Genomic DNA, 9604 nt, shown 5'->3' with positions numbered 1-9604 from the left:
GACATTTTCTCTCACAGTAATAATAACAATTGAACAAACTGGGCCCTAACTATGAGACCTTTTTTTTCAAATAGTCTCTCTCTAGTCCATAATGTTGTAGTTAATGCTTCTTGATAGCTATATATCTTCTCTTTCGAGCTATATCTCCATATTGTTTCCCAAAAAAACTTGTTTGATAAAACAATATTTCCATGATATGTTAATTTGTATTAGGGAAGAAATACTGTCACAGTTAAACAAAATGTATCTTGAAATAGTAAGACATACAGAAATATGTAGTACTCCAAAATTATATGTGTCATCCCTATACAAGGACAATGATGTTATTCTGTTTCTTTGTAATTTTGTTATATATGCTAACTGAGCAAGCACAACTGATTTACATTTTATATTGTAATGTGACTTAGATCATTGAACATACTATGTTTTATGAATTTCCAATGGGAAGAAGAGAATTCAGCCAAACACATTTAATCTCAAATCCCTCCTACCCACCCGTTTGTTGTCCTTACCCTCTCCCCACCAGAACACTTCTCTAGAAGAATACTTTCATGCACAGCTGAGAAGGTCTGCTCTAGACTGAAGCTTCAGAGTGTGGTATGCCAAAGAAAACACCAGAGGATCAACCCAGCACAGTGGATAGAGCTTTTGATGTGAAATAGAATTGGTTTTGAATTTATTTCTCAATTATGCAATTTACTTGCTGAATTAACTAAGGATTTTTTTTAAATCTACCAGCAATATAGTTTCTGCATCTATAAAATGAAAATGACAATGATGTACATAACCTGTGTAAAAATCCTTGTACATGATCATAGTTAGCATTCATGGAGCATCTAGAAATGCTGTAGTTAGAGTATATTAGTAAGCATAACAGTAAGTCAGAGAAAAATCAGATTACACGTTATTGGTTGTGAAATTTTGCTGGATTTCAGCAAACACTCACTTCTTTATAAAAAATGTGTGATTGTTTTTAATCAAGATTCCTCCCACCCCTTCAGTTTTAAGCTCTTTTAAAACAGAGGTCATGTGTCATTTATCTTTTCATATTTTTGAACAACGGTACCTAATCAATTCTGATAAATTTAATTGAAAATGTTATGTCACAATGTCTGGGGCCAATCCTCCACAAATATTCTTACCTAACACAACACACTTCCATCTGTTAGATTATAAATAATGCATTAGTATATTTTATTCATTAATTATATGTGTAATTACTACCATTTGAAATCCAGTTGTCATGAGATGCAATACCTATTGAACTTATTTATCAGTTCCTTTAGAGAACAATATGTAGATATCTGTGCCTAAAGAGTGGGGTCCCAAGGTGGAAGTAGATTCTGTCAAAAGCATGTCTTTGTGGGCGCCCAACAGTGGACTCCGAGAGACGAGCCGACCTCAGAGAACTGGCCTTCGGCAGCACTTGCTCTCAACCACCGACCCAGCACTCTTGGAACCACTGCGGCAGTGGCTGCAGGCTCCGCTGGTACATGTTTCGCGTGCTGCTGCAGGTGTTCCTGGAATACTGCATTTAATGGGCAGGAATCGCTTTTCCAAATCCTCCAGGGACCCAGCCCATCGCAAGAAGCTGGCCTACACTGTATGGAGGACACGGCGGAGGCAGGTGTTGGGAGAGCGCCGGTGAAGCCCCAACTGAGGCCCCAGCCCCCAGCCCTGGGCAGCCGTGTCCCCCGGTGCTCCTATGCATCTCGCCCAGCATGGGAGCCAGTGCCGCGCAGGAATGGGGTGTCCCCTGTGCTCTCTCGCCAGAGGAGCACTTGCCAAGGTCAGTGAGGGGCTGGTAGGCTCCTGGAGAAGCAGCACCGGCAATGACAAGACCAGATCCTTTCCCAACCCCTTTACACCCGTCCCACTGCCTGGTGGGGTAGATGCAGGGCGGGGAGAAGGGGGGGTATTGGGGGGGAACACACCTCTGAGATTTGGGCATAGGCATTCTCATCTGGACCAAGTTGGGACAGCGACATCTTCGCCCCACCACAGAGATCAAGACAACCACACCAGCCAGCAGAATGGACCTTCCAACATCACTAGCGAGAAGTCCTGAATGTTCAAGCAGCAGACAAGCCACCAACTTCGAGCCTGTGTGGCAGGACTGGAGGGCGTCAGTGAAGGAGGAGGAGGAGGGTTAAGAAATAGAATGGGGCCCTCTCACTGTCCCTTGCCCAGGGTACGCACGTGCATTCTTGCTGCCTTTGCTCCCTTAATTCCCCCTTTCCCCTCACTGCCTCCCAAGCACATCCCCCCTGAAAGAAATGTGTCACTCAGTTCGAACCTATTCAATCAGTAAACGAATCCCTTCTTTACTAAAACACCTTCTTTGAGCCCCCAGACACTCACTGATCTTGCTTTTCCCTGGTCTCACGCAATTGTAGTCAATATTGTGGTGATCGCTAATTGTACTGATTGTATATGTGTGCATTAGTTGTGTTTCCCCAGCTAGATTGTAAGCTCCTGGAGGACAGGGAGCACCTCTACAAAAATTTAAAAACGAAAACAAAAACAGTACCTCTCCCGTCTAACACAGTATGTCAAGACCCTGTGGGGCGGTGGAGGTGCAAAAAAAACAAAAACAAAAAAAATAAACAAACAAGCAAACAAACAAAAAACAGCATGTCTCTATGATTTAGAACTTAATCCTGATAAACAATTATATTCACTTTCTTAAGTTTAAAATAAATGACTTAATGCTGTTTTTAGTAGAAATTTTAAGATTAATTTCAAAAAGATTCAGTGACCAAATTCTCAGAAATAAACAATTGTCACAAATAGCTACTAAGTTTATGTCCCTGAAAGTGTCACCGTTTATAAAGCAAAAAGCATGGCTTTCACATGACCAACGATGTTTTTGTATTTGTTTTGTGCAAATCACACCCAAGTTAACTATTGAAAGTTGGATAAAGTGATCCCCAATAGGACAGTAAAAAATAGTACTTAAGGGCTTTATAGAGAGAAATTTGAATACTATATTCTAGTCTTCTGAAGTCCAGGCCTTCTCACAGTCTCCGGATTAAAGTTCAAAGTTTTTAGGACATCGGGACATAAGCTAACACAGACATCACATAAATTCCACCCATAGAGACAGAGCCAGCAGCAGGATGTGTAAACTGTGTCAGCCAGTCAAGGATCCTGCATTGCTTTAATGCTTTGCTCTTGCTGTCTTGAAATTCTTCATAATTTCCAACCATAAACTTGTGTATTGTCAGTGAAATCCAGTGGGACAGTGGAGCATACCCATGAGAGGAGATACACTGAATGTATACACAGGCTTGGCCAAAGAGCATGGCAGCAGCATGTATACCAAGCAGGTGACCTGGCCATATGATGTGCATGTCTGGGCCCATCTGTGGCACCACATGGCCCAAGGGGTGGCTGGAACTGGGCCCTGGAGCCAGATTGGTGGCAGTGATAGCAGTGATGGCAGCTGCAGCAACAGCGGCAGCAGTAACGGAACACCAGCTTGTCTGTGCATTCCCACAGCCCGTTCCTGCCACATCTGCACAGATATATTAATCCTCAGCCTGGATGCTGACACAAGAACCTCTAGTGCTCAGGTAGTAGATGTTGTCAGTAAATTATAACAAAATAAAAGTGTACACATGAACATTGCAATAAAGCATGTCATCAAGCTATTAGAATTCTTCAGAGGGATTAGACTCTGGTTTTGAAAACTGCTGCAACATTGCAAAGCAAACATCCATAGGCATAGCAATAGAAACTGAAATTAAAGATTGTCACATTTGATGGAAGAAAACATTATTTTCATATGAATGTTGGAATGAAACAATTATTTACAAGAAAGACTTTTTAAACTTAATTTATCTTGTATTTGAAGACAGTGACAAAGTATAAACAGACACTGAATTGTAAACAAATCATAAAATCACTTTTGTTTTTTTTGTATAACTTGCACAAGTTACAGGAAATGTCAGGTACATTAAAGTGCCATTGTACAAATTTACACTCAATATTAAATTTAGACTTACATGAAAATGATTTCTTATGAAGAGATAAATTTTTAAAAAACTATTCCTCAGGAATCATCAGCTATAGCTATACTAACATTTTTTATTTTGAAATAATTTTTAGAAAGTTATTCCAGCTCCAGTAACAGTTGCCATCAGCAAAAAGACCCCTCTCAAAAATGACAATTATCAAGTTATTTGATAATTATTTGCAACTGGTACTACTTTCATTTATATAGATTAAAAATGAAATTGCCCAAAGTATAAATTTGATAACCTAATAAAGTCTAAAAAAGCAGGACAGAAAAATCAAGGTATAACATTAATAAAGTATTTTCATTATATAATCACATACAATAAAGTATATCATTATCATTATAAAAATTATAAGACCGAACTATTATTTTTCCTGCAATTTTAGGAGTATGTTGTTCTTCATGTGTCTTTACTGTATTTATTATGTTATAAGCAATAAAATATTTTTAAACAAAAAAGTTTTATATTTTGGTATTTTAACTAATTGTTTTTCTTTTTCTTTTGTGAATAAGGAGCTCTGAATTTCATTTTCTATTGGGTTACACAAATTATATACTCAGCCCGATATAGAGATAGCTTAATTTATTTTTACACATTATTGTTATCTCATTTGTATTTCACTGACCACTTCTAAATTCCCCACATTAAAAATTTTGGTGTTTTAAACCTAGTGTGGTCGCCTCTAAGGTATATCTTTCTGGATATTAAAGAACTACATCAAGCAATGCACTTGATATTCTCAAAATCTTAATTATTTTACCGGTAATTGTTAGATGTTGAATTGTATGTTGTAACCTCTAGTGTTCCATAAAATATAGGCACCATGAATAGTGAAATACCTTCTGTATCTTGTAAATTACCCTTACTATCTTTTCTTGGAAAGTTGTTGTGTACATCAGCACATTTAAGGCTCTGCAGAGTCCTGCAGAGTCTTCGTTTAACCCAGAACCTGGACAAATATTTGTCCATGGGCCCTTTTCAAAATAACATATCAACTCTCTGTATAGCTGCTGTTTCCTGGACACCATTTAAGAAACATGCATAAATACAATGGGTCTTTCAGGTTTGAAATTCAGGTTTTTTTGTTTGTTTGTTTGTTTGTTTGTTTGTTTGTTTGTTTGTTTGTTTTTTAAGTCAAAATGCTCCAGAATGTAGTCTTATTTTTACACTGCTCAGGTAGAATGGGTGTTTGAGTTTGAATATTTCCAATAAATCAAACTTGAAAGATATTTAAGTATATGTGAATTTCTAAGCACTGAGGTGTTCTTGTCATGAACACTTCAACTCTCAGAGAAGGAACACAAAAGATGAGACCTTAGCAGTCATTGTATTTATTTTTAAACAAAAAAACACTAAGAACAACCTTTTAACCAAATGTTAGGATATGTAAATTGTCCATCTATGAGAAATCATTTGGTCCGTAGATAATTGATATGATCATGTCAGTGTGTATTATGAGAACAATTATATATTTTAAATGCTTATAAAAATTTTGAAAGATCATAGCATTACTCAATTTTAAAAACAATCAATGAACCATACTTACTTTTCTCTCTGATTATATGCAAATATTATCCTTTCAGCCATAGTTTTTCTACAATACTATCCTACATTATCAATGTGGAAAAGGCAAGGTTAATATAACTTAGAAGTTAAGAGAGCTGAGTGTGGATTCACGTTTGTTTGTAGCTTGAATCACTTTCCTGCCAAGTAATGTGGGGCAATTTATTTTAAGGTATTTTATTCATATATAAAGTAAACTTTAAAATAGTTCCTACCTCTTAGAATTTATTTGGAAAATTAAATTAAAACATAGAAACATAAAACAGATCAAAACAAACGGAAAATAAAAGTAGGAAAATTGAAGCAAAACAAGAGGCAGATAAAAACCTAATATGAAACCAACAAATAAAAATATTTTAATTTTCTTTAAAGAGATAATAGAGCATATGATACCATGAAACATACATGGATGCTAGGGGTGTGTGTATGTGTGTGTGTGTGTGTGTGGGTGTGTGTATGTGTACACAAAGTCTGACAATTAAGTTTGCAAAGTTGTTGCAACAATGTTGCTAACTTTTTGGTATCAGAGGGATTATTCATTATGAATTTGTACCAACTGGACAGTTAACCAAGTTTACTATTTGGAAGTGCTGAAAAGCTGCATGAAAAAGTTAGCTGACCTGAACTTTTTGCCAACAATTCATGGCTCTTGAATCATGACAATGCACCAGCTCATACAGTACTGTCTGTGAGGGAGTTTTTAGCCAGTAAACAAATAATTGAAACACCCTCCCTACTCTGCCCCCCAATGACTTCTTCCTTTACCCAAAGATAAAGGAAATATTGAAAGGAAGACATTTTGATGACATTCAGGACATCAAGGGTAAAACAACAACAGTTCTGATGGCCATTCCAGAAAAAGAGTTCCAAAATTTCTTTGACGGGTGGACTAAGTGCTGGAGTTAGTGTATAGTTTCCCAAGGGGACTATTTCGAAGATGATTGTAGTGATATTCATCAATGACTTATGTAGCACTTTTTCTAGGATAAATTTGTGAACTTAATTGTCAGACCTTTGTACGTACACACACACACACACACACACACACATATCTTATAAAAATTTAAATAATGAAAGCAGAAATAAAAAGGAAATGAATAGATGACTTATCAGATAAAATCAATGTCACCACTGAAAAAGTAGACAAGAAAAAGAAAGGAAAAGAAAAATAGAAAGAATAATTAAAATCAGGAATCGATTGAGGGAGTTGAGTATGCAAATAATGAGGTTTTCAGAAAGAGCAAATAAAGAAAATGGACGAAAGAAGTAATGAAAGACATTCTGTAAGAAAATTTTCCAGAATTCCCAAGAAGGAGATGATCTTCCAGATTTAAAGTGCCCATTAGAACAATAAATGAAAAAGACCCACACCAACTCATATTATTATGTTTCAGAACATGGTCTTCAAGAGAAGAATCTAAAACTTTAAAGAAAAACAAATAACATATATGGAATAAACTGCAGCAATATAATGTGAGGGGAGAAAAAAGCATTTTCATACATGCAAGTATTCAAAAAATGTAACTCGACTGCTTGAAGCTACTAGATTCATCCACCTGGAACTTACAGCAAGCTTCAAGAAACAAAGCAGTGAAAAAGAACGAGAAGTTACCTTGAAAACCAATGATCCAAAGAAAGAAAAGGCAAACAGAATTCACAGGATGGTAGTGAAAAACATTTGTGCATCTGGTTAAAGAACAGGCAGTTCAGATAAAAATAGGGAGACAGATATCTCTAGGAGGAATCTCTTTAACAGAAAATAAACGGAAATGATAGACTACCTGAGATATTAGACTACTGAGTGCGATTTAGCAGGTTTTTCAGAAATTTGGGATAAATTAGCAATGTAAACCCTGAATGTTGATTTAACAAAAATTGTGTTATATTCGTTTTTTGGGAGTCCAGTGCAAAAGGTCAGCAGGAGGTGGTCAGGAGAGTGATACAAAAAATGTAAAATCTTAGTGTTGGTTTAGAGAAGTCAAAAGAATTCTTTAAATTTTGAAAAAGCAAGATATAACTGTATATACACTGAATATATAAAACATATGTATATATTGTTATGTCTTCATTTTCCAAACTGGTGGCTTCTGAAAAGTAGAATTGGAGAGTAGGAAGGGATAGGGTAAAGGAGTGTTAATTTTTTTATAGGACTTGTAATACTATCAGACTTTGTTTAAACTGTGGACATATATTATCATGATGAAATTAAAAATTAAATTTGAAAACAAAATAGTACCGTCATGTTGCTCAATTAAGAGTAAATTTTCAAAAAAAATCTATTTTGAATATCAGTCAGTCAGAAATTTTTAATCTCAGGGGAGCTCTTCTCATATCACTCATAACAATTGTTGAACATGTTCCATTTAATCCATCAGTATTTAATCAAGGAATATAGATTAATTTAAGAAAACAAAAGCGCATCCTTATACACTGTTGAATCAATAAAATGAATGTTATATCTACTCTTTTACATTGTCTACATGAGTATTTCTTAAATTCAATCTGCACATAAATTACCAGGAATCGTATTAAAATGCAGATTCTTAATATGTGGGCCCGAGGTGGTGCCTGAGATTCTGGATTACAAACAACTGCTCAGATAATATTGATCCTGATGGTCCCAGTACTCTACTTTTACTACCAACACAGCTCTACACAATTTTCCTCTCCACACTGAAAATAATTATGAGTTAAATATTTTTATTTCATTTCAAAAGACTTAATAATCAAATAAATTTTGGAAATGTTAGATTTAACATTAACTTCAGGATTCCTCAGGGTATTCAAAAGGCTACAGTTATCAGTCTCCAAGGTGGGGATAGAACAAATGAGAGTTTCCATATTTTCTTTGATACCATTAAAGAAAAAATTACTTAAACACTTGTTAAAGAACAGTAAAGCAGGCTTTATTCAGGGGCATTACTGCAATAGTATTCTATAGTAGGGAATAACATTGAACTAAACTCTGAATACAATAAAGAAAAGTAGGGATTTATAGCTAAGGGGCAGGATGAGGTGGTCTGTGGATGGAAAATTACCTGAAGGTAATTTTGAAAAACTGACCTAATAGTATTCTTGCTGAAGGCTGCCAAGGTGATCATATTCCAAAAGTGGTAGAGTTTTGTTAAACTGACTCAACAGGATTCTGGCTAAAACTGAAAATGGACAAAGGACAGAACCCGAGGTTAAGGCCTAGTCAGAAAGAAGACTCACAAGAGCCTGACCAGAATTAGGTCAAGACAAGAATCTTTGTCACCATCTAACCCATTGTTTTTTTTGAGGGGATGGGGAACAATATGTATTAGTATTTGACATTACATAGTATATACCCCCAAAACTTAAAAAGTGTTAAATATGTTTGTAATTTATTTTACTTTGAGAATATAAAGAAACAAAAAGTTTCCTCATATAATATCTTGAGTAAAGAAACAAAAGCATAAAAGAATAACTCTTTCCATAATTTAAGCATTCAATTAACAAATACTAATCGAATACTTCCTATTTTTCAAGTGAGTTATACCTAAAGGTTCTACAAAAGAAATTAAAGCAGTCTTAGTGAGAAGAATCTTAAGTTGTTTTTGAAAAAGTTTGGAACCTTGGCTGGCCATGTATTTCACTTTCAATTTCTCACAGTAGCAAGAAATATGAAAAGGATTTCCTCCCTTTGTCAAGCTTTGCCTCAGTTTCAGGAAACTGTTGTCTGAGCTGGCTTGTGCCTGCTGCTGCTTTTTTCATTAACTTACAACCTTTTTGACCCTAAATTGAGCCACTGGTTCCTGAACATACTTACGCGTCTGAAGCACTTGGAGATTTAATAAGTATAAATTGCTGGGCCCCAGTTTACTTCAGAACCACCAGCACCAAGTCTGCACTGCTTATATTTTTAGCGTGTGTACTGGATAATGCTACAGTAGCCAGCTTGGGAATACTCCTTGGGCCAGCATTTGGTTATCAGTAATTAAAGTTGCTGAACTCTTAGGGATATAGTGTCACAGTGTCTGAAACTCACTCTAAAATGG

At 35.9% G+C, this 9604-nt stretch overlaps 1 non-coding gene across 1 annotated transcript; it reads right to left on the bottom strand.

Annotated features, from left to right (window-relative positions):
- Positions 1-267: 267 nt before the first annotated feature.
- LOC148754815 (U6 spliceosomal RNA) lies at positions 268-372 on the bottom strand. Its single transcript, XR_016019898.1, has one exon. It is a non-coding gene; the product is annotated as a U6 spliceosomal RNA (small nuclear RNA).
- Positions 373-9604: the final 9232 nt, after the last annotated feature.

This window comes from Rhinolophus sinicus, chromosome 17 (genome assembly GCF_057876585.1).
Source record: "Rhinolophus sinicus isolate RSI-liver-muscle chromosome 17, RSI-T2T, whole genome shotgun sequence".
Taxonomy (NCBI): Eukaryota; Metazoa; Chordata; class Mammalia; order Chiroptera; family Rhinolophidae; genus Rhinolophus; species Rhinolophus sinicus.
This window is presented reverse-complemented; position numbering and strand designations above follow the sequence as displayed.